This window comes from Heterodontus francisci, chromosome 4, assembly GCF_036365525.1.
Source record: "Heterodontus francisci isolate sHetFra1 chromosome 4, sHetFra1.hap1, whole genome shotgun sequence".
NCBI classification, from domain to species: Eukaryota; Metazoa; Chordata; class Chondrichthyes; order Heterodontiformes; family Heterodontidae; genus Heterodontus; species Heterodontus francisci.
Window position 1 is genome coordinate 14,035,298 of NC_090374.1, and position 27,905 is coordinate 14,063,202.

Consider the following 27,905-nt stretch of genomic DNA (forward strand, 5'->3'; position numbering starts at 1 on the left):
GAAAATAGCCAATGTAACTCCTTTATTCAAAAAGGGAGGGTGACAGAAAGCAGGAAACTACAGGCCAGTTAGCTTAGAATCTGTCATACAGAAAATGTTAGAAGCTATTATTAAAAACGTTATAGCAGGGCACTTAGAAAAATTCAAGGTAATCAGGCAGAGTCAACATGGTTTTGTGAAAGGGAAATCATGTTTAACCAATTTAGTGGCGTTCTTTGAAGAAGTAACATGTGCTGTGGATAAAGGGTACTGTACTTCCAGAAGGCATTTGATAAGTTGCCACATCAAAGGTTACTGCGGAAAATAAAAGCTCATGGTGTAGGGGGTAACATACTAGCATGGATAGAAGATTGGCTAGCTAACGGGAAACAGAGAGTTGGCATAAATGGATCATTTTCTAGTTGGCAAGATGTAATGAGTGGTGTGTTTTACAACCAGTTGAGAAAGGTGTCTGGGGGTCTCTCTAAGCCTCTCCTAGTCTTAACGTAACAGGGTTTAATTTTAAACACACCGTGTTTTTAGCTCCCCCTTGGTGAATCCTTGTTCACTGCTTTCCAATTATAGGCAAAGAAACCAGCACAAACAGGCTTTCTTAGGTTTGAAGAAGAAAAGTTGAAATTTATTAAATTTAAACTCTAATTAGGTCAACGCCTCAGATACATGACACGCCCACGCTAGCATGTATACGTGAGACACACATGCAAATAGAGACAGAAAAAAGCAGAAGAAAAATAAAGTGGAAATGTTTGAGGCAATATTTGAAGAGTTTTTGTTACGGTTCTTCAAGCTCACTGTCGAGGCCCTGATTGTAGGTAAATCTTGCTTTTCGTTGGGGCCCAGTATTCTTCTTAAACCTTGCTCGCTGTAGGAGACTTTTTTCTCTTGGGGTTCATGTGTCTTCAGTGGATTCAGAAGCTTGTGAGAAAGAGATGGGAGCAGACAGGAGAGATCTTCTTAGTCCAGGAGCAAACAGACACACTCTGAGTTCAAACTGTTTGTACAATTCAGAAAAACCCAGGTCGCCAAGCAGGTTAGTCATGTGACTAACTGGTCTGACCATGTCTTGGATTGTCTCACCTTAGCAACCTCTGGAAGGCTCCTCTTCCACACAATACCTGGTGATCAAGGTCCATTGTGGGTTGAATGTGTCAGGGAATGGTCCTTTCTCCTTCCAATCACCGTCTGTTCATATGCAAATGTCTTTTCCAGCCATGGCTGATCTGTTTAACAAGTCCTTTCTTCACTCCAAAAACAGTTTAAAATCAATGTTCAAGACAAAATTAATGTGCCTCATTCTTGGCAGGTGGGGACCTGCATGACATTGCCACACCCAGAGGAATGAAATGCGATTTGAGAAAAGGTACATTTCATTAAAAGGGTCGAGAGAAAATATGAGATACAGAAAAAAACATGCATTTCTCTCATTCATTCACAAATCCTAAAACTTATTAAAACTGCCCCCGCCACTCCCACCCACCAACACCCCCCACCACCACTTTTTGGCATCCCAGTAAACATGTGTTTTTTTGGGGGGGAAGTTTCTCTTCCGTTTGCCCAAAGACTAGGGTCTTTGTTCCTGCTGAGGTAATTTTTTTTCAGGAGAGTCTGTCAGTAGTGGGTGGGTCTATCTTGAACTCTCTTTCAGTGCTTTGCTGAGTCATGCAAAGGCTTTTGACTTTGGGGGGTAGGGGTGGTTCTCCTTGGTTCTGATTGTGGGGGAGGATTCTTTGCTAATCTCCCCTTTATCCCACTCCTGCCTGCAGGTATTTGTGTAAACTCTACTGCACTCCCCTGTGGCACTTCAACTAGGTGAGGCGTCACCCTCACGGTTTCTCTGCCCCCTAGAGGTCTTTCTTTGTCTTGGCAGATTCCTGTGAATGCTGTTAGCAACTCTGGTGGGGTGCTTCTAGTGTCTGCATTTACGTAGGAGGATGTGGGATCTAACCTTTCAAATTTTTCAGGGTTGGCTAACCAGACTGTAGGGGTTTACATCCGGGATTCCTCCCCAACTTCCTTTAACCTGCCCTCTTGGTCACTTTTTCCCCTTCTCTTTCTAAACGTTTGCCAACCTTGTGCCTGCCTGTCCCCTTTTGTTCTCAGCGGGGTTCATCAGCCCTCTGCTGGAGGGTCCTCCTAACACCAGTACTGGATTTATGGGTGCAGATTTCACTGTAGGTTGGGGTTTCCCCTCAGCCAGACACATGTGGCAACTCCTGCAGTACTCCACCACATCTTTGTGGAGTTTTGGCCAGTCAAACTGCTGTCTTATGCGGGCTTTGGTCTTTTGTATACCGGCAAGTACAGCCAACTGTAGTCTCGTGGGCTCTTCTGAATATTTCTCTTCGGTACCTCTGCGACACCACTAACTGGTGAATTACTGTCCACTCCTTGTTCTCAGGTTTGTGAGGAGAAATCCATTTCCTCATCAGTAACTCATTCTTTAAAAATAGTAGCAATCAGGTACTCCCTCTGCTTCACTTTCAGACTGGGCAGTCTGTGCTAACTCTTGCAATACTGGGTTGGCTCACTGAACCTCAGCTGGGGAAGATCCATTTAATTCATTCCCTGGGTCTCCTAACTTTCCAAAGAAAGTCTCAGATAGGCAGACCTCATGGTCATCTGCCTGCAGTGCCAATTCAGTCTCCTCTGGGGGAGCTGGTTTGATCATGACCTGATCCACTACACATTCAGGGAAACTACAGGGGTCCATCTCCTGCCACTGCCCATCTCTCTGACCTCCTGCGGTCTTTCTTTCACTACTGGTGGGGCTATCACCTTCACCCCCGCCAGATCATTACCTAGGAGCAGGTCAACCCCGTCCACAGGCAAACTCGGGACAATCCCTATGGTCACCAGTCCCGAAACTAAGTCGCACTCCTGGTGCACCCGTGTACAGGTACAGCCATACACTGCCCTCCAATACCATTCACCACCATTTTGGTGTTCACTGCACTCTCTGGGGGAAAGGTCAGGCTTTTTCCTTGTAAAAGGGATCTAGTGGCCCCTGTGTCCCTGAGAATCACAATGGGCTTGCTTGCCCTACTCGAGGGGTATGGAGTCACTGTCCCTTCAGACACAAAACGCTGATAACCTTCAGGAATCCTATTAAATGTTCCTGCACTTGCAGTAGTAAGCTTCCTGGGTCTCACTCTTCCTGCAGTTAAAGCCACAGCTTGTTCTGCTATGCTTTCCATCAGGTTCACTTCTTCACTGAGCAGGCACTGAGCACTGAGTCCTGATTAACCCAACAGGATTTCTCTTTGTTTTCCAGCAGTCAGCTTCTAAATGCCCTACTTTATTACATTGGAAGCACACAGGTCTCCGGGTCTCACTTTTGCTCACAGTACCTTCCTTTTTGGCTGGAGGAGGGCCCCCTGTGTCTCCTGCTTTCCCAGGACTACTTGAGCTCCTATCACCTTCCCACCCTTTGTCCTTCTCGGATTTGTGGGGGTGACTAGGAAGGGTTCTTCCCTGGGAACCCAACTTATAAATTAAAGCAATCTCATCAGCCAGAACAGCCATTTACCGGGCTCTCTGGACCTGTTGCTCCTCTACATGGGTCTTTATGGAGAGTGGGAGAGAGTGTTTAAATTCCTCTAACAGAATTGCTTTTCTGAGATTCTCATAGCTGAGCTGTACTTTAAGAGCCCTCAGCCACTGGTCAAAAGCCAGCTACTTACTTCTTTCAAACTCCAGATAAATTTGATTAGCTTGCGTCTTGAGGGTTTCCAAATTTTTGGCAATAGGCTTCGGGTACTAATTCATATGCCCCAAGGATAGCATTTTTGGTCAGTTCATAATTTGATGAACTCTCATCTGGCAACAGGGAATAGACCTCATGGGCTTTTCCAGTTAGCTTGCTTTGTAGTAAAAGAGGCCAGGTCTCAGCTGGCCATTTTAGCTGCCTTGCCAGTTTCTCAAAGGACATCTTCCTCATTGAATTTTGGAATTAATTGAGCTAGTTTTAACAATTTTGGACCCAGCCCTCAATTACGCTCCTCTATATTGGCCATGCTTTCACTGGGGCTACTCTGTCGCCCCCACCCCCCACCCACCCCTAATTAACTCAAGCTGCTTCAGCTCTCTTTCTTCACATTCCTTCCAGAATATTCCTTCTCTCTCCCTCTCCTGCCTTTCATTTTCTTCATGTTCCTTCTGGAAGGCTCTTTCTTGCTCCCTCTCCTGCCTGTCTCACTCTTTTTCCGCGCTCTCTCTCTCTCTTTCTTTCTCCTCTAATTCGAGTTTCCTATGTTCCAATTGTATCTTTGCTAGCAATACCCTGTCAGGGTCTACTTCTGCCTCTGTTTCTGCTTCTTCAGATTCAAGGGAAAAATGGTTAGCCACGAGTCTTAGGAGTTCAGGCTGTCTAGCCTTGGCACGTACAGTGATCACACACTGCTCAGCCATTTACCTCGACTCCTCCATAATCAGTGCTTTTAGCTTATCCCAAGTTACTTCACCCTGGCTTGGGAAGCCAGTAGCGTCAGTCTCTTGATAAGCAACGGGGCGATAGGTTATTGGTGATAGACGGAAATGTAGAGTTCAGGATACAATCAGATCAGCCATGATCTTGTTGAATGGCAGAGCAGGCTCTCGGGGCTGAGTGGCCTATTCCCGCCCCTAATTCGTATGTTCCTATGAGAGGGGGAGAGAGAGAGAGAGAGAGAGGAGGTGGAGGGAGAGAGAGAGAGAGAGGAGAGGGAGGGAGGAAGGGAGGGAGAGGGAGGAGGCAGAACGGAGAGAGGGAGAAGGCAGGAAGAGAGAGAGGGAGGAGGTGGAGGGGAGAGAGGGAGTCGGTCAAAGTGGTAACGAAGGCAGGAAGAGCTGCCACAATAAGAGGGAGAAGGTGATGAGCAAGCAGAGGAAGCACTGAAGGGGTTAAATACTGGAGGTCTGACTCAAGCCCAGAGCGATGGAGGAACGTCTTCACATTCTGGTAGCTGTAAGTCAGTTTTGTGAAAAAGGTGAGAAGCTGTTGACCATCTCCCAGTGCACACAGACCCACAGCACCACATAAACACAGTAAGGCATGCTGTACACAGAGAGGTTAGAAAATCAACAAGGGCAAGATAAAGAGAGCTTTACTCTGTATCTAACCCCGTGCTGTACCTGTCCTGGGAGTGTTTGATGCGACAGTGTAGAGGGAGCTTGACTCTGTATCTAACCCTGTGCTGTACCTGTCCTGGGAGTGTTTGATGCGACAGTGTAGAGGGAGCTTGACTCTGTATCTAACCCTGTGCTGTACCTGTCCTGGGAGTGTTTGATGCGACAGTGTAGAGGGAGCTTGACTCTGTATCTAACCCTGTGCTGTACCTGTCCTGGGAGTGTTTGATGGGGCAGTGTAGAGGGAGCTTTACTCTGTAATAAAAACAAGAAATGCTGGAAATACTCAGCAGGTCTGGCAGCATCTGTGGAGACAGAAGCAGAGTTAACGTTTCAGGTCAGTGACCCTTCATCAGAACTGGCAAATATTAGAAATGTAAAAGGTTATAAGCAAGTAAAGTGGGGGTGGGGCAAGAAATAGCAAAGGAGAAGGTGTAGATGGGACGAGGTCACCGAATAGCTGACCAGAAGGTCATGGAGCAAAGATATGTTAATGGTGTGTTGAAAGACAAAGCAGTAGTACAGAAAGGGTGTTAATGGACTGAAAATTGAACAGCCACAAGTACAAACATGAAAAAAAAGTGGGTAAGCAAACTGAACAAACTAAGATGAAATGAAATAAAATAAACACAAAAATTATAGAAAAAAAAGGAAAAAGAAAAAAACAACAAAAAATAAAAGTAAAATGGAGGGCCCGTCATGCTCTGAAATTATTGAACTCAATATTCAGTCCGGCAGGCTGTAGTGTGCCTAGTCGGTAAATGAGATGCTGTTCCTCGGGCTTGCGTTGATGTTCACTGGAACACTGCAGCAAGCCCAGGACAGAGATGTGAGCATGAGAGCAGGGGGGAGTGTTGAAATGGAAAGCAACCAGAAGCTTGGGGTCCTGCTTGCAGACTGAGCGGAGGTTTTCCGCAAAGCGGTCACCCAGTCTGCGTTTGGTCTCCCCAATGTAGAGGAGACCACATTGTGAGCAGCAAATACAGTATACTACATTGAAAGAAGTACAAGTAAATCGCTGCTTCACCTGAAAGGAGTGTTTGGGGCCTGGGATAGTGAGGAGAGAAGAGGTAAATGGGCAGATATTACACCTCCTGCGATTACAGGGGAAGGTGCCGTGGGAAGAGGATGAGGGGGTGAGGGTAATGGAGGAGTGGACCAGGGTGTCAGGGAGGGAACGATCCCTTCGGAATGCTGACAGGGGAAGGGAGGGGAAGATTCCTCAGTTGAAGAAAAAGGAAGACATATCAGAAGCGCTATCATGGAAGGTAGCATCATCAGAGCAGATGCGTTGGAGACGGAGAAACTGGGAGAATGGAATGGAGTCCTTACAGGAGGTAGGGTGTGAAGAAGTGTAGTCGAGGTAGCTGTGGGAGTCAGTGGGTTTATAATGGATATTAGTAGACAGCCTATCCCCAGAGATGGAGACAGAGAAGTTGAGGAAGGGAAGGGAAGTGTCGGAGATGGACCATGTAAAGCTGAGAAGGGTGGAAATTAGAAGCAAAGTTGATAAAGTTTTCCAGTTCGGGGTGGGAGCAGGAAACGGCACCGATACAGTCATCAATGTACCGGAAAAAGAGTTGGGGGAGGGGACCTAAGTAGGACTGGAACAAAGAATGCTTGACATATCCCACAAAAAGACAGGCATAACTAGGACCCATGCGGGTACCCATAGCAACACCTTTTACTTGAAGGAAGTGAGTGGAGTTGAAGGAGAAGTTGTTCAATGTGAGAACAAGTTCAGCCAGGCGGAGGAGGGTGGTGGTGGATGGGGACTGGTTGGGCCTCTATTCAAGGAAGAAGCGGAGAGCCCTCAAACCATCCAGGTGAGGGATGGAGGTGTAGAGAGGTGCAGAGTTTACTCTGTATCTAACCTCGTGCTGTACCTGTCCTGGGAGTGTTTGATGGGGACAGTATAGAGAGAGCTTTACTTTGTATCTAACAAAAGCCGCGTGCTGTACATTGCAGGCAATGGGTATCTTTGTTTAGTAAATGTCACCATACTGTACATTCTGATGTAATCAATGTCCCCAGTTGTAACCAGCAACATCAAATCAAATGTTAAATAGCACAATCTGTACTCAGGATCATTCTTTACAACTGTGAATCCAATACAGCCTGAAACATTTCATACCTCACAGTCTCACTGATATACTCCACAGCCCTCACTGTAACACTCTGATATACAGAATCACAGAATAATAGTGCAGAAGAGGCCCTTCGGCCCATCGAGTCTGCACCGATGTATTAAAGACACCTGACCTGTCTACCTAATCCCATTTGCCAGCACTTGGCCCATAGCCTTGAATGTTATGACGTGCCAAGTGCTCATCCAGGTACTTTTTAAAGGATGTGAGGCAACCTGCATCTACCACCCTCCTAGGCAGGGCATTCCAGACCGTCACCACCCTCTGGGCAAAAAAGTTCTTCCTCAAGTCTCCCTTAAACCTCCCGCCCCTCACCTTAAACTTGTGACCCCTCGTAACTGACCCTTCAACTAAGGGGAACAGCTGCTCCCTATCTACCCTGTCCATGCCCCTCATAATCTTGTACACCTCGATCGGGTCACCCCTCAGTCTTCTCTGCTCCAGCGAAATCAACCCAAGCCTATCCAACCTCTCTTCATAGCTTAAATGTTCCATCCCAGGCAACATCCTGGTGAATCGCCTCTGCACCCCCTCCAGTGTAATCACATCCTTCCTATAATGTGGCTAGCAGAATTGCACACAGTACTCCAGCTGTGGTTTTACCAAAGTTCTATACAACTCCAATGTGACCTCCCTGCTTTTGTAATCTATGCCTCGATTGATAAAGGCAAGTGTCCCATACGCCTTTTTCCCTACCCTATTAACCTGCCCTTCTGCCTTCAGAGATCTATGGACAAACACGCCAAGGTCTCTTTGTTCCTCGGAACTTCCCAGTGTCAGGCCATTCATTGAACAGCTCCAGCAACCCGGGTTCAATTCTGGGTACTGCCTGTGTGGAGTTTGCAAGTTCTCCCTGTGTCTGCATGGGTTTCCTCCGGGTGCTCCGGTTCCTCCCACATGCCAAAAGACTTGCAGGTTGATAGGTAAATTGGCCATTAGAAATTGCCCCTAGTATAGGTAGGTGGTAGAGAAAATATAGGGACAGGTGGGGATGTGGTAGGAATATGGAATTAGTGTAGTCTTAGTATAAATGGGTGGTTGATGGTCGGCACAGACTTGGTGGGCCGAAGGGCCTGTTTCAGTGCTGTGTCTCTAAACTAAACTAAACTAAACTTCCGTGTTACATTACTCCTTCCAAAGTGTATCACCTCACACTTTTCAGCATTAAATTCCATCTGCCACTTTTCTGCCCATTTGACCATCTCGTCTATATCTTCCTGTAACCGAAGACACTCCACCTCACTGTTAACCACTCGGCCAATCTTTGTGTCATCCGTGAACTTACTGATCCTACCCCCCACATAGTCATCTATGTGGTTTATATAAATGACAAACAATAGGGGACCCCGCACAGATCCCTGTGGTACGCCACTGGACACTGGCCCAGTCACGAAAACAGCTGTCTGTCATCACTCTCTGTCTCCGACAGCTAAGCCAATTTTGAATCCACCTTATCAAGTTACCCTGTATTCCATGTGCATTTGCTTTCTTGATAAGTCTCCCATGTGGGACCTTGTCAAAGGCTTTGCTGAAATCCATGTAAACTACATCAACTGCACTACCCTCATCTACACACCTGGTCACATGCTCAAAAAATTCAATCAAATTTGTGAGGCATGACCTCCCTCTGACAAAGCCATGCTGATTATTCCTAATCAAATTTTGCCTCTCCAAGTGGAGATAGATTCTCTCCTTCAGAATTTTCTCCAATAGTTTCCTTACCACTGATGTGAGACTCACTGGTCTCTGGTTCCCTGGCTTATCTCTACAACCGTTCTTAAATAGTGGGACCACATTAGCTGTTCCCCAGTCCTCTGGCACCAGCCCTGTAGCCAGAGAGGAATTAAAAATTAGGGTCAGAGCCCCTGCAATCTCCACACTCGCCTCCCACAGCATCCTGGGAGACAAATCGTCCGGACCTAGAGATTTGTCCACTTTTAAGCCTGCCAAAACCTCCAATACCTTGTCACTCCATATGACAATTCGCTCAAGAACCTCACAGTCTGTCTCTCTAAGTTCCATATCTACATCCTCTTTCTCTTGGGTGAAGACAGATGTGAAGTATTCATTCAACACCTGACCAATGTCCTCTGGCTCCACCCACAAATTTCCCCCTTGGTCCCTTATGGGTCCTACTCTTTCCCTGGTTATCCTCTTCCCATTGATATACTCAGAGAATATCTTGGGATTTTCCCTACTTTTACCAGCCAGAGCTTTCTCATATCCCCTCGTTGCTCTCCTAATTGCTTTCTTAAGCTCCATCCTTATACCCCACACCCCTCACTGCAACACTCTGATATACACCACACCCCTCACTGTAACATTCTGATATACCCCACACCCCTCACTGTAACACTCTGATATACACCACACCCCTCACTGTAACATTCTGATATACCCCACACCCCTCACTGTAACACTCTGATATACCCCACACCCCTCACTGTAACACTCTGATATACACCACACCCCTCACTGTAACACTCTGATATACCCCACACCCCTCACTGTAACTTTTATTTTTTTTTCGAGAAACAGCACTGAGACAGGCACTTCGGCCCACCGAGTCTGTGCCGACCAACAACCACCCATTGATACTAACCCTGCAGTAATCCCACATTCCCTACCACCTACCCTCACTGTGACACTCTGATATATCCCACACCCCTCACTGTGACACTCCGATATATCCCACACTCACTGTAACACTGATATATCCCATACCCCTCACTGTACACACACTGATACATCCCACCCCCTCACTCTAACACTCTGATATATCCCACACCCGTCACTGTAACACTGATATATCCCACACCCCCCACTGTAACACACTGTTATATCCCATACCACTCTTTGTAACACTCTAATATACTCCACACCCTCACTGTAACACTCAGATCTCCCCCACTCCCTCACTATAACACTCTGAGATAGCCCACACCCCCTCACTGTAACACTGATATACCCCACCCCTGACTGTAACACTCTGATATACCCCACCCCCTCACTGTAACATTCTGATATATCCCACACCCCTCACTGTAACACTGATATATCCCACACCCCCTCGCTCTAATACTCTGATATACCCCACACCCCTCACTGAAGCACTCTGATATAGCCCAAACCTCTCACTGTAACACTCTGATATACCCCACACCCCTGACTGAAACACTGATATAGCCCACACCGCTCACTGTAACACTCTGATATACCCCACACCCCTCACTGTAACACTGATATACCCTACAACCCTCACTGTAACACTCTAATATACCCCACACCCCTCACTGTAACACTCTGATATACCCCACACCCCCTCACTGTAACATTCTGATATATATCACATCCCTCACTGTAACACTCTGATATAGCCCACAGCCCCTCACTGTAACATTCTGATATATATCACATCCCTCACTGTAACACTCTGATATACCCCACAGCCCCTCACTGTAACACTCTGATATACCCCACACCCCTCACTGTAACACTCTAATATACCCCACACCCCTCACTGTAACATTCTGATATATATCACATCCCTCACTGTAACACTCTGATATAGCCCACAGCCCCTCACTGTAACATTCTGATATATATCACATCCCTCACTGTAACACTCTGATATACCCCACAGCCCCTCACTGTAACACTCTGATATACCCCACACCCCTCACTGTAACACTCTGATATACCCCACACCCCTCACTGTAACACTCTGATATAGCCCACACCCCTCACTGTAACACTCTGATATACCCCACACCCCTCACTGTAACACTCTGATATACACCACACCCCACACTGTAACACTCTGATATACCCCACACCCCTCACTGTAACACTCTGATATAGCCCACACCCCTCACTGTAACACTCTGATATACCCCACACCCCTCACTGTAACACTCTGATATACACCACACCCCCTCACTGTAACATTCTGATATATATCACATCCCTCACTGTAACACTCTGATATAGCCCACAGCCCCTCACTGTAACATTCTGATATATATCACATCCCTCACTGTAACACTCTGATATACCCCACAGCCCCTCACTGTAACACTCTGATATACCCCACACCCCTCACTGTAACACTCTGATATATATCACATCCCTCACTGTAACACTCTGATATACCCCACAGCCCCTCACTGTAACACTCTGATATACCCCACACCCCTCACTGTAACACTCTGATATATATCACATCCCTCACTGTAACACTCTGATATACCCCACACCCCTCACTGTAACACTCTGATATACCCCACACCCCTCACTGTAACACTCTGATATACACCACACCCCCTCACTGTAACATTCTGATATATATCACATCCCTCACTGTAACACTCTGATATAGCCCACAGCCCCTCACTGTAACATTCTGATATATATCACATCCCTCACTGTAACACTCTGATATACCCCACACCCCTCACTGTAACACTCTGATATATATCACATCCCTCACTGTAACACTCTGATATACCCCACACCCCTCACTGTAACACTCTGATATACACCACACCCCACACTGTAACATTCTGATATACCCCACACCCCTCACTGTAACACTCTGATATACCCCACACCCCTCACTGTAACACTCTGATATACCCCACACCCCTCACTGTAACACTCTGATATACCCCACACCCCTCACTGTAACTTTTATTTTTTTTTCGAGAAACAGCACTGAGACAGGCACTTCGGCCCACCGAGTCTGTGCCGACCAACAACCACCCATTTATACTAACCCTGCAGTAATCCCACATTCCCTACCACCTACCCTCACTGTGACACTCTGATATATCCCACACCCCTCACTGTGACACTCCGATATATCCCACACTCACTGTAACACTGATATATCCCATACCCCTCACTGTACACACACTGATACATCCCACCCCCTCACTCTAACACTCTGATATATCCCACAGCCCTCACTATAACACTGATATACCCCACACCCCTCACTGTAACACTCTAATATGCCCCATACCCATCACTGTAACACTCTGATATAGCCCCAACCACTCACTGTAACATTCTGATATATCCCACACCCGTCACTGTAACACTGATATATCCCACACCCCCCACTGTAACACTCTGATCTCCCCCACTCCCTCACTATAACACTCTGAGATAGCCCACACCCCCTCACTGTAACACTGATATATCCCACACCCCCCACTGTAACACTGATATATCCCACACCCCCCACTGTAACACTCTGATATATCCCACACCCCCTCGCTTTAACACTCTGATATATCCCACACCCCTCACTGTAGCACTCTGATATATCCCACACCCCCTCGCTCTAACACTCTGATATATCCCACACCCCTCACTGTAGCACTCTGATATATCCCACACCCCTCACTGTAACACTCTGATATATCCCACACCCCTCACTGTAACACTCTGATATACCCCACACCCCCTCACTGTAACACTCTGATATATCCCACACCCCCTCACTGTAACACTCTGATATAGCCCAAACCCCTCACTGTAACACTCTGATATATCCACCCCCTCACTGTAACACTCTGATATACCCCACACCCCCTCACTGTAACACTCTGATATATCCCACACCCCCTCACTGTAACACTCTGATATAGCCCAAACCCCTCACTGTAACACTCTGATATACCCCACCCACTCACTGTAACACTCTGATATATCCACCCCCTCACTGTAACACTCTGATATACCCCACCCCCTCACTGTAACACACTGATATATCCCACACCCCCTCACTGTAACACTCTGATATACTCCACACCCTCACTGTAACACTGATATATCCCACACCCCTCACTGTAACACTCTGATATACCCCACACCCCTCACTGTAACACTGATATATCCCACACCCCTCACTGTAACACTCTGATATACCCCACACCCCCTCACTGTAACACTGATATACCCTACAACCCTCACTGTAACACTCTGATATACCCCACACCCCTCACTGTAACACTCTGATATACCCCACACCCCCTCACTGTAACACTCTGATATACCCCACACCCCTCACTGTAACATTCTGATATATCCCACACCCCCTCACTGTAACACTCTGATATATATCACATCCCTCACTGTAACACTCTGATATAGCCCAAACCCCTCACTCTAACACTCTGATATACCCCACACCCCTCACTGTAACACTCTGATATATATCACATCCCTCACTGTAACACTGATATATCCCACACCCCTCACTGTAACACTCTGATATACCCCACACCCCTCACTGTAACACTGATATATCCCACACCCTCACTGTAACACTCTGATATACCCCACACCCTCACTGTAACACTGATATACCCCACCCCCTCACTGTAACACTCTGATATCGCCTACATCCCTCACTGTAACACTCTGATATACCCCACACCCATCACTGTAACACTGATATATCCCACACCCCCTCACTGTAACACTGATATACCCCACCCCCTCACTGTAACACTCTGATATCGCCTACATCCCTCACTGTAACACTCTGATATATTCACCCCCTCACTGTAACACTCTGATATATCCCACACCCCCTCACTGTAACACTCTGATATATCCCACACCCCCTCACTGTAACACTGATATATCCCACACCCCTCACTGTAACACTCTGATATACCCCACACCCCTCACTGTAACACTCTGATATACCCCACACCCCCTCACTGTAACACTCTGATATATCCCACACCCCCTCACTGTAACACTGATATACCCCACACCCCTCACTGTAACATTCTGATATATCCCACACCCCCTCACTGTAACACTCTGATATATCCCACACCCCCTCACTGTAACACTGATATATCCCACACCCCCTCACTGTAACACTCTGATATACCCCACACCCCTCACTGTAACACTCTGATATACCCCACACCCCTCACTGTAACACTCTGATATACCCCACACCCCTCACTGTAACACTCTGATATATCCCACACCCCTCACTGTAACACTGATATATCCCACACCCCCTCACTGTAACACTCTGATATATCCCACACCCCCTCACTGTAACACTCTGATATATCCCACACCCCTCACTGTAACACTGATATATCCCACACCCCCTCACTGTAACATTCTGATATATCCCACACCCCTCACTGTAACACTGATATATCCCACACCCCCTCACTGTAACACTCTGATATACCCCACACCCCTCACTGTAACACTCTGATATATCCCACACCCCTCACTGTAACACTGATATATCCCACACCCCCTCACTGTAACACTCTGATATATCCCACACCCCTCACTGTAACACTGATATATCCCACACCCCCTCACTGTAACATTCTGATATATCCCACACCCCTCACTGTAACACTGATATATCCCACACCCCCTCACTGTAACATTCTGATATATCCCACACCCCTCACTGTAACACTCAGATATAGCCCACACCCCCTCACTGTAACACTCTGATCTCACCCACCCCCTCACTGTAACACTCTGATATGCTCCACACCCCTCACTGCAACACTGATATATCCCACACCCCTCACTGTAACACTAATATATCCCACACCCCCTCACTGTAACACTCTGATATACCCCACACCCCCTCACTGTAACATTCTGATATACCCCACACCCCTCACTGTAACACTGATATATCCCACACCCCTCACTGTAACACTGATATATCCCACACCCCTCACTGTAACACTCTGATATACCCCACACCCCCTCACTGTAACATTCTGATATACCCCACACCCCTCACTGTAACACTGATATATCCCACACCCCCTCACTGTAACACTCTGATATACCCCACACCCCTCACTGTAACACTGATATATCCCACACCCCCTCACTGTAACACTCTGATATACCCCACACCCCTCACTGTAACACTCTGATATATCCCACACCCCTCACTGTAACACTGATATATCCCACACCCCCTCACTGTAACACTCTGATATATCCCACACCCCCTCACTGTAACACTCTGATATATCCCACACCCCTCACTGTAACACTGATATATCCCACACCCCCTCACTGTAACACTCTGATATATCCCACACCCCCTCACTGTAACACTCTGATATATCCCACACCCCTCACTGTAACACTGATATATCCCACACCCCCTCACTGTAACACTCTGATATATCCCACACCCCTCACTGTAACACTGATATATCCCACACCCCCTCACTGTAACACTCTGATATATCCCACACCCCTCACTGTAACACTGATATATCCCACACCCCCTCACTGTAACATTCTGATATATCCCACACCCCTCACTGTAACACTGATATATCCCACACCCCCTCACTGTAACACTCTGATATATCCCACACCCCTCACTGTAACACTGATATATCCCACACCCCCTCACTGTAACATTCTGATATATCCCACACCCCTCACTGTAACACTGATATATCCCACACCCCCTCACTGTAACACTCTGATATATCCCACACCCCCTCACTGTAACACTCTGATATATCCCACACCCCTCACTGTAACACTGATATATCCCACACCCCCTCACTATAACACTCAGATATAGCCCACACCCCCTCACTGTAACACTCTGATCTCACCCACCCCCTCACTGTAACACTCTGATATACCCCACACCCCTCACTGTAACACTGATATACCCCACCCCCTCACTGTAACACTCTGATGTACCCCACACCCCTCACTGTAACACTCTGATATACCCCACACCCCTCACTGTAACACTGATATACCCCACACCCCTCACTGTAGCACTCTGATGTACCCCACACCCCTCACTGTAACACTCTGATATACCCCACACCCCTCACTGTAACACTGATATATCCCACACCCCCTCACTGTAGCACTCTGATATACCCCACCCCCTCACTGTAACACACTGATATACCCCACACCCCCTTACTGTAACACTCTGATATACCCCACACCCCCTCACTGTAACACTGATATACCCCACCCCCTCACTGTAACACTCTGATATCGCCTACATCCCTCACTGTAACACTCTGATATATCCCACACCCCCTCACTCTAACACTCTGATATATCCCACACCCCCTCACTGTAACACTCTGATATATCCCACACCCCCTCACTGTAACACTGATATATCCCACACCCCTCACTGTAACACTCTGATATATCCCACACCCCTCACTGTAACACTGATATACCCCACACCCCTCACTGTAACATTCTGATATATCCCACACCCCCTCACTGTAACACTGATATATCCCACACCCCTCACTGTAACACTCTGATATATCCCACACCCCTCACTGTAACACTGATATATCCCACACCCCCTCACTGTAACACTGATATATCCCACACCCCCTCACTGTAACATTCTGATATATCCCACACCCCCTCACTGTAACACTGATATATCCCACACCCCCTCACTGTAACACTCTGATATATCCCACACCCCCTCACTGTAACACTCTGATATATCCCACACCCCCTCACTGTAACACTGATATATCCCACACCCCTCACTGTAACACTCTGATATATCCCACACCCCTCACTGTAACACTCTGATATATCCCACACCCCTCACTGTAACACTGATATATCCCACACCCCCTCACTGTAACACTCTGATATATCCCACACCCCCTCACTGTAACACTCTGATATATCCCACACCCCTCACTGTAACACTGATATATCCCACACCCCCTCACTGTAACATTCTGATATATCCCACACCCCTCACTGTAACACTGATATATCCCACACCCCCTCACTGTAACACTCTGATATATCCCACACCCCCTCACTGTAGCACTCTGATATATCCCACACCCCCTCACTGTAACACTGATATATCCCACACCCCTCACTGTAACACTCTGATATACCCCACACCCCTCACTGTAACACTCTGATATATCCCACACCCCTCACTGTAACACTGATATATCCCACACCCCCTCACTGTAACACTGATATATCCCACACCCCCTCACTGTAACACTGATATATCCCACACCCCCTCACTGTAACACTCTGATATATCCCACACACCCTCACTGTAACACTGATATATCCCACACCCCTCACTGTAACATTCTGATATATCCCACACCCCTCACTGTAACACTGATATATCCCACACCCCCTCACTGTAACACTCTGATATATCCCACACCCCCTCACTGTAACACTGATATACCCCACACCCCTCACTGTAACATTCTGATATATCCCACACCCCCTTCACTGTAACACTCTGATATATCCCACACCCCCTCACTGTAACACTGATATATCCCACACCCCTCACTGTAACACTCTGATATACCCCACACCCCTCACTGTAACACTGATATATCCCACACCCCCTCACTGTAACACTGATATATCCCACACCCCCTCACTGTAACATTCTGATATATCCCACACCCCTCACTCTAACACTGATATATCCCACACCCCCTCACTGTAGCACTCTGATATATCCCACACCCCCTCACTGTAACACTGATATATCCCACACCCCCTCACTGTAACACTCTGATCTCCGTCACCCCCGCACTGTAACACTGATATAGCCCACAGCCGTCACTGTAACACTCTGTTGAACCCCACTCTCTTCACTGTAACACTGTTAAACCCCACACTCTTCACTGTAACACTCCCAGCTATGTATTGTTCTGTCTTTAACCCCCCGTATTAGATTGCAGTCTGGAAGCCAGGACATGCAGTGCTCTCACTGTCAGCCTCTCTGTTTGGGCATGCATATGTGCCTCTGCAGCTTGAGGAATCACAGGATCAGCTGGCAGGCTCACCTTGCTTTGACAGCAGCGGACTGTGCAGCCTCTCTCCCCTAACACAGCCACAGTGGGGAGTTTGCATGGGCCTCCCCGGGTCCTCCCTGTTGCATTGCAGCGGGCGGAAGCCGATCCCTACACTGACAGGGTTGAAATCCCTGCTCCTCCTCTCCGCACCTTCCTCTTTCCCTCCTCCGCTGCTTCGCGGCTCCGGGCTCCGCGTGTGCACGCGGGCTGCTGGCCGCGCGCGCTCCCAACCATCGCCACGGCAACCGAGTGATTGACAGCGACCCTCTGACCAATCAGCTGCAGGAGCTGGGGCCGTTCAGCCAATTGGGACGCTCTGGCGGGTTCTGATTGACATCTGGCGGGCGAATGTTTGTCGGTTGCTATGGTAACCGGCGGCGTGATTGACAGGCGCCTCCCCGCTCCATCGAACCAGAGAAGGTGCAACCAGAAGGAGGCCATTCAGCCCATCGTATCCAGGCTGGCTCAACAACCTAACATCCCAAACTATCCCACCTTCCAGCCCCTTGTCCGTTGTAGCACTTTAGGTGCTTTGTCTCCACCACCGATCCTGACAGTGAATTCCAGCCACCCACCACCCTCTGGGTGAAAAAGTTTTTCATGTCCACTCTAATCCTTTTCCAAATCACCTTAAATCTGTGCCCCCTGGTAACTGACCTCTCTGCTAGGGGAAATAGATCCTTCCTGTCTACTCTATCTAAGCCTCTTATAATTTTGTGCACCTCAATTAAGTCACCCTTCAGCCTCCTCTGTTCTCAGGAAAACAACCCTCGCCGATCCAATCTTTCCTCATTGCTGCAACCTTCAAGCCCTGGCAACGTTCTTGTAAATCTCCTCTGTATTCTCTCCAGAGCAATTATGTCCTTCCCGTAATGTGGTGACCAGAACTGCACGCTGTGGCCTAACCAGCGTTTTATACAGTTCCAACATTACATCCCTGCTTTTGCATTCTATACCTCAGCCAATAAAGGAAAGCATTCCATATGCCTTCTTCACCACTCTATCTACCTGTCCTGCCACCTTCAGGGACCTGTGGACATGTACTCCAAAGTTTCTCACTTCTTCTACCTCTCTCAATATCTTCCCGTTTATTGTGTATTCCCTTACTTTGTTCGCCCTCCCCAAATGCATTACCTCACACTTCTCCGGATTGAATTCCATTTGCCACTTTTCCGCCCACTCAGCCAAACCATTGATATCATATTGGAGTCCATGGCTTTCCTCTTCACTATTAACTACACTGCCAATTTATGTGTCATCAGCAAATTTCCCAATCATGACTCCCACATTTAAGTCCAAATCATTAATATATACCACAAACAGCAAGGCACCCAAAACTGAGCCCTGTGGAACGCCACTGGAAACAGCTTTCCATTCGCAAAAACATCCGTCAACTACTAACCTTTGTTTCCTGTCACTGAGCCAATTTTGGATCCAACCTGCCACATTCCCCTGTATCCCATGGGCTTTCATTTTATTTTTATTATATTATTTAGAGATACAGCACTAAAACAGGCCCTTCGGCCCACCGAGTCTGTGCTGACCATCAACCACCCATTTATACTAATCCTACATTAATCCCATTACCCTCTCACATCCCCACCTTCCCTCAATTCCCCTACCTATACTAGGGACAATTTATAATGGCTAATATACCTATCAACCTGCAAGTCTTTGGCTGTGGGAGGAAACTGGAGCACCCATCGAAAACCCACGCGGTCACAGGGAGAACTTGCAAACTCCGCACAGGCAGTACCCAGAATCGAACCCGGGTCGCTGGAGCTGTAAGGCTGCAGTGCTAACCACTGCGCCACTGTGCCACCTAGTCTGACCAGTCTGCCATGCAGGACCTTGTGAAATGCCTTACTAACATCCATGTAAACCACATCCACGGCACTATCCTCATCAATCCTCCTTGTTACTTCCTCAAAAAATTCAATTAAGTTTGTAAGAAATGACTTTCCCCTAACAAATCCATGCTGACTATCCCTGATTAATCTGTGCCGAAGTGACAGTTTATCCTATCCCTCAGAATAGATTCGAACAATTTACCCACTACCCAGGTCAGACTGACTGATATGTAATTACCTGGCTTATCCCTCACACTCTTTTTAAAGAATAGTATAACGTTCGCAGATTTTCAATCATCTGGTACCTCGCCTGTATCTAGTGAGGATTTGAAGATGATCCTCAGTGCATCCGCTCTTTCTTCCCTGGCTTCCTTTAACAACCTGGGATGCAATCCATCTGGTCCTGGTTTATTTATCCACTTTCAAGGATGTCAGACCCTCTAGTACTTCCTCTCTTATTATGCTTATCGTATCTAATATTTCACACTCTTCTTTAACTACAATGTCTGCATCATCCCTCTCCTTTGTGAAGACAGAGACAAAAAATCTCATTAAGATCCCTGCCCACATCTTCTGCATCCGTGCATAAGTTCCCTTGTAGATCTCTGATAGGCCCTACCCTTTCCTTAGTTATCTTAATGTACTGATAAAAACGTCTTCAGGTTTTCCTTGATTTTACCTGCCAATAATTTTTCATGTCCCTTCTTTGCTTTTCTAATTTTCTTTTTTACTTCACCCTTGCACTTTCTATACTCCTCTAGGCTTTCTAAAGTATGAAGATATTTCTGATCGTCATAAGCTTTCTTTTTCTGCTTTATCTTACCCTGTAAGTTTCTTGATAACCTGGGAGTTCTAGATTTGGATGTACCGCTCTGAATCTTTGTGGGGACATGACTACACTGTGCCTGCAGTATCTCACTTTTGAATATCTCCCACTGGTTTGCCACTGATTTTCCTTCCAGTAGCTGTATCCAGTCCACTTTCGCCAGGTCACCCCACAGTTTCTTAAAATTTGCCTTCCTCCAATTTAGAACCTTTGCTCCTGTTTTATCTTTGTCCTTTAGTAACAGGTAATGCAGAGTTATAGAAAAAGAGGAACCTAGAAAAATCATCATCACTAGGGAAAAAGTACTGACCAAACTATTGGGATTGAAGGCAGACAAGTCCCCAGGGCCTGATGGCCTCCATCCTAGGGTCTTAAAGGAAGTGGCAGCGGAGATAGTGGATCCATTGGTTATAGTATTCCAAAATTCCCTGGATGTGGGAAAGGTTCCAGTGGATTGGAAAAATGCTAATATAACGCCCTTATTCAAAAAGGGAGGGAGGCAGAAAGTAAAGAAACTATAGACGAGTTAGTTTAACATCTGTTGTTGGGAAATTGTTAGAATCCATTATTAAGGAAGTAATAACAGGACATTTAGAAAGTCAAAACGCAATCCATCAAAGTCAGCATGGTTTTATGAAGGGTAAATCGTGTTTGACTAATTTTCTAGAGTTCTTTGAAGCTGTAACAAGCAAAGTGGATAATGGGGATCCTGTAGATGTAGTATATCTGGACTTCCAGAAGGCATTTGATAAGGTGCCGCACAAAAGGTTAATACACAAGGTAAGATCACATGGGGTTAGGGGCAATTTATTAGCTTGGATAGAGGATTGGCTAACCAACAGAAAACAGTGAGTCGGGATAAATGGGTCCTTTTCTGGTTGGCAAGATGCCACTAGTGGGGTGCCACAGGGTTCGGTCCTCGGGCCCCAACTATTTACAATCTATATTAATGACTTGGATGCAGGAATAGAAGGTACTATAGCCAAATTTGCAGATGACACTAAAATAGGTGGGATCGTAAGTTGCAATAAAGAAATAAGAAATTTAAAAATGGATATGGATAGATTAGGTGAATGGGCCAAAATTTGGCAGATGGAGTTTAACGTGGATATGTGTGAGGTTATCCATTTTGGCTGGAAGAATAGAAAGGAAAATTATTATCTAAATGGAGAGAAACTTCAGAGTGTTTCAGTGCAGAGGGATCTGGGTGTCCTCGTGCATGAATCGCAGAAAACTTGTTTGCAGGTAAAGCAGGTAATAAGGAAGGCAAATAGAATTTTGGCATTTATTGCTAAAGGAATAGAGTATAAAAGTAGGGAAGTGTTGCTGCAACTGTACAAGTCATTAGTGAGATCGCACCTGGAGTAATGCGTACAGTTTTGGTCCCCTTACTTGAGGAGGGATGTAGTTGCATTGGAGGCAGTTCAGAGGAGGTTCACTAGATTGATTCCAGGGATGAGGGGTTTGTCTTATGAAGAGATTGAACAGCTTAGGCCTCTCTAGAGTTTAGAAGAATGAGAGTGGATCTAATTGAGGTATATAAGATGATAAAGGGGATTGACAAAGTAGACATAGAGAGGATGTTTCCTCTTGTGGGGCAATCTAGAACGAGAGGTCATAGTTTTAGGATAAGGGGTAGCAGATTTAAAACAGAGGCGAGTAGAAATTACTTCTCTCAAAGGGTCGTGAGTCTGTGGAATTCACTACCCCAGCGTGCGGTGGATGCCGGGACATTGAGTAAATTTAATGAGGAGATAGACAGAATTTTAATTTGTAATGGGTTGAAGGGTTATGGAGAACGGGCAGGAAAGTGGAGTTGCGGCCCAGATGAGATCAACCATGATCGTATTGAATGGCGGAGCAGGCTTGAGGGGCTGAATTGCCTGCTCCTGCTCCTAGTTCTTATGTTCTTATTATGCTAAAACTATCTGTATTATGGTCACTATCTCCAAAATGGTCACCCACCGTTACTACATCCACTTTCCCAGCTTCATCACCCTCATCTACAAGCAGAAGGGGGAGAGGGCAGAAATCAGAAATTGGCGGCCCATCTCACTGCTTAATGTTGACTACACGATTCAGTCCAAAGTCATCGCCAGTCGGGTCAAGTCTGCTCTGGAGCTGGTGATTCACCCTGACCAGACCTGTACTGCACCGGCAGGAAGATCTCTGATAGTCTCGCGCTACTCAGGGATATGATCGCCTATGTACGGGACAGGAGGGTGGACACCTGCCTCATCAGCTTGGACCAGGAGAAGGCTTTTGACAGGATATCGCACACCTACATGATGAACGTGCTCTCCAAAATGGGGTTTGGGGAGGGAATCTGCAATTGGATCAAACTGCTCTACACAAACATCAGTAGCGCAGTCTCAATCAATGGGTGGGAATCAGAAAGTTTCCCGATCCAATCTGGAGTCAGACAGGGCTGTCCTCTCTCCCCTGTCTTGTTTGTTTGCTGTATCGAACCTTTTGCTGAGTCCATGAGGAAGGATGCGGGCATAAGAGGGGTGAGAATCCCAGGCAGCGGAGGCACTCAGGTCAAAGCCTCCTTGTATATGGATGACATCGCTGTCTTCTGCTCAGATCTGCTGTCCGTTCACAGAATGATGAGCATCTGCGACCAGTTCGAACTGGCCTCGGGAGCCAAAGTAAATCGTGCAAGAGCGAGGCCATGTTCTTTGGGAACTGGGCTGACCGATCCTTTGTCCCCTTCACCGTCAGGTCAGACTACCTGAAGGTGCTGGGGATATGGTTCGGAAGGGCCGGACGCACGCCAAAAGCTGGAAGGAGCGAGTAGCCAGGGTACAACATAAACGGAGCATGTGGGGGCAACGATTTCTCTCCATTGTGGGTAAGAACCTGGTCATCAGGTGCGAGGTGCTCACGTTGTTGCTGTATGTGCCACAGGTCTGGCCCATACACCACTCCTGCACCGTGGTGGTCACCCGAGCCATTTTCCACTTTATCTGGGGATCCAAAATGGACCGGGTCCGGAGGGACACGATGTTCAAATCTCTGGATAAAAGCGGGAAAAATGTACCCAACGTGGCCCTCATCCTGATGACCACCTTTGTGTGCGGCTGCATCAAACTGTGCGTAGAGTCCTAGTGCGCAAACATCAAATGTCACTACGTGCTGAGGTTCTATCTGTCCTGGGTGTTGCGAAGGATGGGTCTGGTCACATTGCCAGGGAACACTCCATCCAGTTGGACCATGCCGTACCATCTATCCTTCATGGAAAGGTTTCTGCATAAAAATACCTTTGACCACCAATCCTTCAGGCAGTGGTCTGCACGGAATGTCCTCAAGGCCCTACGGGAAAAGGAGATGGTGGATCCTGTCAGATGGTTTCCCGAGCAGACTGCCAAAATCATTTGGCAGAACATCTCATCACCAGAACTTTCAAACAAGCACCAAGATGTAGCTTGGCTGGTGGTGAGAAGAGCCCTCCCCGTCAGATCCTTCCTGCACGCCCGGAGTCTCGCTCCCTCCGCATGCTGCCCTTGAGGTGGCTGTGGTGGGGAAGAGACTGTTGCCCACCTCCTTCTGGAGCATGTTTTTGCAAAGCAGGTGTGGAAAGAGATGCAGTGGTCTTTGTCGAGGTTCATCCCAAACAGCTCTGTAAAACAGGAGTCTGTGCTCTATGGGCTGTTCCCAGGGACGCACACCAAGATAAACATCAACTGCTGCTGGAGGACCATCAATTCGGTGAAAGACGCTCTTTGGTCTGCCCGAAACCCGCTGGATTTCCAGTGCAAAGAGTTGTCCACAACCGAGTGTTGCAGACTGGCACATTCCAAGGTCCAGGACTACGTGCTGAGGGACGCACTAAAGCTTGGGGCAGCCGCAGCAAAGGCTCAATGGGGAAAGGCCACTGTGTAAGGTCCTCCTGCCACAATGAACTGAGGGGCTGGACCCATGGGAAACCCCTCGGGCTGTATACACCAAATATGGGCTTGCTGTAAAATGTACATTGCATGTAAAATGGAATGGAAGGGTTGTGAGGCAACTCACTCCTGTATTGAAGAAAACTGATCTCCTTTGCACTTCTTGAAATGTCAACTTGGTGCTATTTTGAACTGCTTTGCAATGTATTTTTTTTTACAGATTTTTATGAATAAAGTATATTTTTGGGGGAAAAGAAACATGCTGACTAAAAAAGTTCTCTTGAATGCAGTTCAAGAATTTTGTCCCCTCTGTGCCCTTCACACTGTTTGTATCCCAGTTGATATTGGGGCAGTTGAAATCCCCAACCATTCTTGTCCTATAGTTTTTGCACTCAGATATTTGCCTACATATTTGTTCTTCTACCTCCCTCCCACTATTTGGGAGTCTATAGTACACACCTCGTGGTGTGGCTTTCCTTTTTCTATTTCTGATCTCCACCCATGTGGCCTCATTTGATGATTCATTTAGCATATCATCCCTCCTCACAGCTCTTATTCATTCCTTAACCAATAATGCTACATCGCCTCCTTTTTTATCCCCCTCTCTATCCCGCCTGAAAACTCTATATCCAGGGATGTTGAGCCGCCATTCGTGCCCCACTTTAAGCCATGTTTCTGTTACAGTAATGATATTGTATTGCCATGTCTCTATCTGCTCATCGGTTTTATTTACTATACTCCCTGCATTTAAATAATTACCCTTTAACACTGCCAAAGTCCTCCAGCAAGTGGATCCCTCACTTGAACCAGTGCTGGCTCCTGCACCCTGTCCGGGCTCCTGCACCCTGTCCGGCCTCCTGCACCCTGTCCGGCCTCCTGCACCTTGCCCGGCCTCCTCCACCCTGTCCGGGCCCCTGCACCCTGTCCGGTCTCCTGCACCCTGTCCAGGCCCCTGCACCCTGCCTGGCCTCCTGCACCCTGTCCGGCCTCCTGCACCTTGCCCGGCCCCCTGCACCCTGTCCGGCCTCCTCCACCCTGTCCGGCCTCCTGCACCCTGTCCAGGCCCCTGCACCCTGTCCGGGCTCCTGCACCCTGTCCGGGCTCCTGCACCTTGCCCGGCCCCCTGCACCCTGTCCGGCCTCCTCCACCCTGTCCGGCCTCCTGCATCCTGCCCGGCCTCCTGCACCCTGTCCGGTCTCCTGCACCCTGTCCGGGCCCCTGCACCCTGTCCGGCCTCCTGCACCCTGTCCGGCCTCCTGCACCCTGTCCGGGCCCCTGCACCCTGTCCGGGCTCCTGCACCCTGTCCGGCCTCCTGCACCCTGTCCGGGCCCCTGCACCCTGTCCGGGCTCCTGCACCCTGTCCGGGCTCCTGCACCCTGCCCGGGCTCCTGCACCCTGTCCGGGCTCCTGCACCCTGCCCGGGCTCCTGCACCCTGTCCGGCCTCCTGCACCCTGCCCGGGCTCCTGCACCCTGTCCGGTCTCCTGCACCCTGCCCGGGCTCCTGCACCCTGCCTGGCCTCCTGCACCTTGCCCAGGCTCAGCCTCCCCCAAGTGCGCTGAGCTCTTGCTGGGGGATCGTTATAGCCACCTTCTGCTAACATGACCTCTTAAAGTTTTGTAACCACTCTGCACAGGGGTTACGTAGCACCCCCAAAGAGCCAGCACAGACACAATGGGCCGAATGATCTCCTTCTGTGCTGTATTATTCTGTGCTTCTACGTCCTGTGCCTTGAAGACAGATGCCTCTGTCTCATCCAACGTACGGTTTCTATGTACACACTCTCACTATCCACACTCTCACTATCCACACTCTCACCATCCCTGTCCATTCCACACAACCTATCTTAACTGGACTGTATCTACAGACAGATTTGCATTTCTGTAGTGCCTTTCACAACCTCAGGATGTCTCAAAACACTTTACAGCCAATGAAGTATTTTGGTAGTCACTTGTTGTAATGTGGGAAGGATGGCAACGAATTTGCGCACAGCAAGCTCCCACAAACAGCAATGTGATAATGGCTAGATCATTGTTTTTTGAAGAGAAGTTGTTTGTTTGAGGAATAAATATTGGCCAGGACACTGGGGAGAACTCCCCTGCTCTCTGTAATAGTAGCTGTGGGATTTTTATGTTCACCAGCGAAGACAGAGGGGGCCTCAATTTAACATCTCACCTGAAAAACGGCAATGCAATCATGTTGCTATACGGAAAGCCTCATTCTTGTAAGCCGAAGTAAATAACTCTTAAGCCTTAGGAACCTAATCTCATAATTAAGGGCTTGATAATCTGGTATCATTGTGATCATCCGTCCTTTGCCCTCTTGATAACCTTTACCTGCTGTGAAACCAAAACACAACACTCCACATGCGGGCAAACCAAATCTTAGTATGCTACTATTTGCTTTACTCCTAACAATACAACCTAAAGCCTGATTTGTTTTTCCAATAATGTAATCCCATTGATAATTCTCCTATAATGAATAATTCACTTTCCCCTCCCTCCCACCACCTCTTCCTCCTGCTCCATTTGGTTAAGTGAGTGGGCAAAGATCTGGCAAATAGAGTATAATGTGAAATTATCCATTTTGGTAGGAAGAATAAAAAAGAAGCATATTATCGAAATGGTGAGAGATTGCAGAGCTCTGAGATGCAGAGGGATCTGGGTGTTCTAGTGCATGAATCGCAAAAGGTTAATATGTAGGTTCAGCACGTAATAAGGAAAGCTAATAGAATGTTATTGTTTATTGCGAAGGGAATTGAATACAAAAGTAGGGAGGTTATACTTCAGTTATACAGGGCATTGGTGAGGCCACATCTGGAGTACTGTGTACAGTATTGGTCTCCTTATTTAAGGAAGGATGTAAATGCATTGGAAGCAGTTCAGAGAAGGTTTACTAGACTAATACCTGGAATGGGAGAGCTGTCTTATGAGGAAAGATTGGACAGACTAGGCTTGTATCCGCTGGAGTTTAGAAGAATAAGAGGCAACTTGATTGAAATATATAAGATCCTGAGGAGTCTTGACAGGGTGGATGTGGAAAGGACGTTTCACCTTGTGGAAGAATCTAGAACTAGTGGTCACTGTTTAAAAATAAGGGGTCACCCATTTAAGACAGAGATGAGGAGAAACCTTTTCTCTCAGAAGGTCGTGAGTCTTTGGAACTCTCTTCCTTAAAAGGCAGTGGAAGCAGAGTCT

General features: G+C 47.5%; 1 protein-coding gene across 2 annotated transcripts in view; it reads right to left on the reverse strand.

Moving 5' to 3' along the window:
* The window catches only part of LOC137368904 (serine/threonine-protein kinase NIM1-like), a 105,124-nt gene extending 86,801 nt beyond the window's left edge, over positions 1 to 18,323 (reverse strand). The window contains exon 1 of one of the 2 annotated variants that reach the window (XM_068029179.1): positions 18,134 to 18,323. The gene's annotated coding sequence lies outside the window, so the exon portion shown is untranslated. Of the gene's footprint in view, positions 1 to 8,972; positions 9,038 to 18,133 lie in introns of those variants that run through there. The other variant, XM_068029181.1, reaches the window with a different exon arrangement.
* Positions 18,324 to 27,905: the final 9,582 nt, after the last annotated feature.